Below are 5,587 nucleotides of genomic sequence, written 5' to 3' on the forward strand. Positions count from 1 at the left end.
AATTAAGACGTCGGTGTTTTTGATCCTAATTGATTCAAACTTAAACGAAAAATATATAACAGCCAGATAGTTATGACGCAAGCACACGCAACAAAATGGACTGTGTGAACAAATTGTAAGCTTAAGAGTGCATCGGTCAAATTCAGGTTTTAGGCAAGGGACGTTAGATATGTCCCCCCACACTCCCCTCAACGTCTCCCTCCCCTCAACGTCCCCAATCCCTTCAACGTCTCCACTCCCCCAAATGTCGGTAGACAAGCATGGTGCATTCTGGTCAAGCACCGTGAAAAATTGTCAGATTTCATGTCTTAGAAAACACTGAAAAAATCTAATCGGATCCACATGGTGGACGAAAAGCCTAACAAGTTTTGCAACCCACTTGATAAGGCCATCGAAAGATCGAATTAGAATTTAAAAGCTGATTTTTCTGGAAGGAGGGAAAGCCGAAGCACTCGGAGGAAAAAAACCTTAAAGCACAGGAGAGAACCAACAGGCAACTCTACTCACATACGACGAGACCGGGAATCGAACCCAGGTCGCATAGGGGAGCGCTGAAATCTTTCTATGCTTTCAACTTGCTGGTTGCACGTTCCGGGACGTGAAAAAGGGGCGTTGTGCGCGGGAACCCTGTGGAACTTACTCACTCCAAATTAACGCTGTGTTCCTTGATTACAGACTCATTTACACAGGGGGTTAGCCTCGTATCAGTGTTTAAATATTTACAAATACCAACGGTAAAATAAAGAATTCACAGCTTCAACAATTTACACTTTGAAACTCGACGGACCTTCACTGGAAAACGTGAATATTCTGCACAAACTCGAGGCTAACCCTGTGCAAATGAGTCTAATCAAGGAACACAGGTCTATTAATATCGACTGCTTGCAGAATATCCACAATTCATAACATAACAAATGATTATGATGATTCACAGTAATGTTTACCTGCCATGAATCTCGTGTGACCACACATCCAACACGAGTTGGTTGGCTCACGCGCTCTAGCCATGCTCCAAAAAATGAATCTTTTTACTGGGGAAAAAAGGTAAAGAAGCGACTTAGACATGCGCCAGACACCAAGAAGATAGGGACAAAAAATCCAAAATAAAAAATAATTTGTCATCGCTTATCACCACCGTACGTACAGCAGTGGCGCAGCCCAAGGGGATCGAACTGAAAGCATGTGAAGGCGCCTCTGAGAGAAGCTGTAGAGTCCATGTACCGGTATGTTATATTTCACGTTAGTTTATAGGCGACAAGTGTTATTCCTTTTTCAAATTTTATGGATGTCCCTAAGGCGATGGAGGTAAATTTTTGGGGGGGGGATTCACAGTAAACTTTTAAAAAATAATAGGCCGATTCCCGCTATGCTGGAATGTCTTCCCAATGGAATACAAAAAGTTCGACTCTTTCCGACCAACGAACTCGAAATCATAAGATTTTTGATTAGTTATCGACTTTTTTCTTAATTTAACTCTAGAATGGATTTATTCTAAGACAGACATCCCTTTTATTCATTAAGAAATTCATGACACTCTTATAAAGTCAACAAAGAAAAGCTTTCGTGAAAATAAAAATGTTTGACGTTTGACCCGCCAAAAATTTAATATTTTACTGATGGCCCTTCCCTTTGAAGCCCCCCCCCCCCCCCCCCCCCTCATTCTCCCAATAAAAACGTATACCTTCCCTAACAGTTACTAGATTACTAGTTACCAATAAGATTGTAAATTAACGGTGGGAAAGGCGTCGGTGGTAAGCAGAACGCCTTTACAACCTATCTAAATACAAAATATGAAGATTTGACGTATAGATATATTTTAAAATATGACACGCTTGATTGCGCCATTAAAAAAGATATGAAAGAGAACTGTGAATGAGGAAAATTACTGTGTTCAACAGATAAACAAAACAAAACAAAACAAAAAACGAAAAAAAAAAACAAAAACAAAAAACAAAAAACAAAAAAACCCAGGAAACATCGCAACTTCTGATCATAACCGACTTTTTCCCAGAATTAGACAAGAAATAGATTCAGGGCAAAAGTGGAGTTAAATCGATGTCTATGTCATAACGCCCCGGTATCAATTTATCAAATTTATTTTTCCTCCCAAAGACTTTTTTAATTTAGAAATTCAAATTTATTCAAAATCTAAGTGAAATGACAGTGAATACGACGAAACACAAAGTGTTCTAATTAAGAAACAAATTAAAAACAAACATTACAAAATACAATTACATAATTTACTTTAAAGAATGGTTGTTGACACCTAAATCATCTGCTTAACCATTCAGTGCTTTATTTACCTATCCGTTGTCGTTGTCAAAAATATTTCAAGAGAAAATAAAGAATAAAAAACTGCAAAAGGAAGAAGTCAGGCCATGTTGGCGCTGCGAGTTTATAATTAAAAACCCGATGATTTTTTTTGCACGATTTTAATGAAAGGTTATTTATTTATATTTCTGATTGGTTAGGAAAACTAAGAGGTTTTTTTCCTTTGGTTTAGTATTTAGTTTGTGTTTAATCAGCAGAACAATAAGACTTTAATTAGTAAGAGCGTTAATGGTTTCCTCATCATTATGGTTAGTAATGTGTGGCTCATAGAAATCAGGTTACTATATGTGTATTAGGCAAGGTACATTCTGATATGATTCTATATTTACAATGAATTTCAATTACTTTTCATTTGGTTTAATTGAGTACAGGTTACAGACATTATATTTGACCTCATCACTCAATTTCCTATCTTGTTATCCTATTCATGAAAAATAATTACTTGAGATAAAGAGGGGATCTATGCAGGAAAAGACCATTTTGCAGTTCCAGAAATCATCCATACCCACCCCAAAGAGGAATTTGGAATTTCTGAAGAGTAGGGGGGTCAGAGAAAGAACAACAATTACAGAGTTTGTATGGAAGAAAATTGGAATTTCCAGGGGGTAGGGGGGTGTCTTAAAAAATTCCTCCATGATGGGGGTATGGATAATTTTTGGAACTACACATAGCAAAACAGCTATCAAATAAGGCTTGCTAAAGGAATTATTAAAAAAAATCCAAGGTTTTTTGACTTTACAGATAAAAAAAACAAGGTTAGGGCCCAGGAGGATCTAGGACTGACACTTATGATGGTTGTGAAGGATATTAGGTTTTCAATCAATCAATCAATCAATCAAATTTTACCATTAATGCCACTACTTCAAATTAAAAAAACCTTCAAATTTCATCAACAGCCCTAAAGCAACTTTAGGGCTAGGTTGATCAAAGTCAGATTATAGCTTACTCACTTAGATTTTGTAGATAGAGAAAGCTGGTAAACCCAGAGAAAAGACCCTCTCATCAAGGGGGATACCTAACTACCGTGATGCCTAGTCCAGCAATTAACTTGAACCCCAGAGGTTGGAGATAAGTGCACTACTACTATGCCACTGGCAGTTACAATTATTCATCAAATTAATGTTCTTTTGCTGTAATTTTTTTCAGGGTACAATTAAAGTTCATATAGAGGTTCTATGGTACTGACATCTATGCTTACTTCATCTGACATGCATCTACCTGGTATAAATACCTTTATAAAATTCCTGTTATGAATCAAGCATTCTGATTGGTTGGGAGTGCATGTATTATGAGAGCACAAAGCATGCATGCACACTTTCTATTTTGTTATTTATCAGTCCAAAATAACAGTTACTCTAATTTGTATTTTATTAAAGAAATAGAAAACATGCGCACGTGCTGTGTGTAGTTATAAAGCACTTGGGGAATAACAGAACACTTGAGAAGTGTTGAGAAGCACTCCGCTATGCCTCATACTTGTCCTAAAACTTCTCTTGTGTGCTGCCAATCCCAGTAGTGTGCTTTATAAATACACACAACACATGCACATGTTTTCTATTTCTTCTTTAATGTCATACATGAAGTCTATGCCAAGCAATTGTATGAAGCATATGATTGGTTACATGTTTGATTCTGATGCAGAAGGTGGTTTAGGAAGGGAATTTACAAAGGGAATAATTATATATTGACCTCGCATTTATAATGAGCAAATCAGCCCCGCTCATGCAGGTTATTATTATTATTATCTTTTTTTTTTTTTTTTTTCTTTTTTTTTTTTTTTTAGTTGGCTTATTTGAAATACAAAACGACAACGAAGACCAATGCCACAAAATGAACGATAATTTAACTTAATCTGGGTGACATACTTTCACAAAATAGCGCTCAATATGAAATGTTGACTTTTTGTAAAGCAATATTTTAAGTTTTTACCTTGAGCAGAAAGAAGTTGTCGACCTCTGAACTGAGGTACGTGAAGCAAAGCCACCACGAAGCCACGAAGCTCTATCAAAAAGACCATCTTTTTAAAATTCTTTCAGTTGTTTTGTACAGTTTTGACACAGCATTAGAAATGAAAAGTCTCCAAGACATCGTATGCAGTGTGTATAATAAAATAAAGATGAAATTTGAAGAAGAAAAACGTTCATTCCTTCGTTGCGAACCAAAACACCTCCTCAAAACTGCCGCCATTTTTCTGATAATAAATATTGATTAGCACCCAGGCCAACCCGTCTACAGGCAGCCCAAACAGTCTAAAAGGTTTAAAATGATAGTTCTCAAGATTTTTCCTTTTTATTATTCTTTCCGGGGGCGTAGCGTCCTTTACGCATATACGCAGGTGCGTGGTTGAGAATTTCACCAGTGTTCTAAATTTACTCTTTCTCTAATAAATAAAGTGCTTTGAATATCTTAAAAATAGCCCAATAGCTTTATTTTTCTTCGACGAGACAAAAAAAAAAAAAAAAAGGTTCTCAGTTGAGTGGGAAACGAAAAAGTTTTGAGACTTATGTTTTGTTAGGGGCAACCTAAATGTTGGGAATTTTTAGGAGCTTGCTGTCCTGTCACGTGCGTACTTGCCAAAATGCCCTCGCTACGGCCCCTGCTTTCCGTAATTCAATTCAGTCAAAATGATATCGGGTTTCTGTAATGGCCTGCTACAACAAAGAGCGATATGAAACCACTTGCACTGCATTTTTTCTCGTATTACTGAGAACAAGCAATTCTATATGATTATTCCCATTTCCGGTTTCTGCAACGTTATACAGTATTGATGATGGATTGCAAGCATTCCGAAGAGAGTTAAAAAGATGGCGGCCACTGTAGTGCCGTTAACGAATGCTAATGAGAAATCGTTTGTTAAATTGCACCAACATGGCCGCGATGACGAAACGTGCAATCGACGTCGCGGTTCCTCTACAAATGACTTTCCATTGCGAGACAAATGAATATCTGATTTATTCTTTCCTTCTTTGCGATACCGTCGTCGCGTTGTATTATTTTGCCCCAACTTTGGCATCTTTTTCAAGGATCTAAAACATCCTTTTACCATGATCCCAACTAAATTAGATCCTTACATGGTGCGATTACTTACAGACCATTCATGCATTACTTTTGAAGTCGTTTCCAAGAGAAAGATGGGAAAGGAAGATGGAAGGTAGGGGGGGAGGGGGGGTTGACCCTCAACGTCCGGTAGAGCCAGCTAAGGAGAGCTCATCTGTACTTGGTTTGCGACAACGCGAAAAACACCATACATTCAAAG

The sequence above is a fragment of the Actinia tenebrosa genome, unplaced genomic scaffold, assembly GCF_029948245.1.
Source record: "Actinia tenebrosa isolate PJP-AT-01 unplaced genomic scaffold, QUT_ActTen_1.0 PGA_scaffold10__47_contigs__length_13832649, whole genome shotgun sequence".
Lineage (NCBI taxonomy): Eukaryota > Metazoa > Cnidaria > Anthozoa > Actiniaria > Actiniidae > Actinia > Actinia tenebrosa.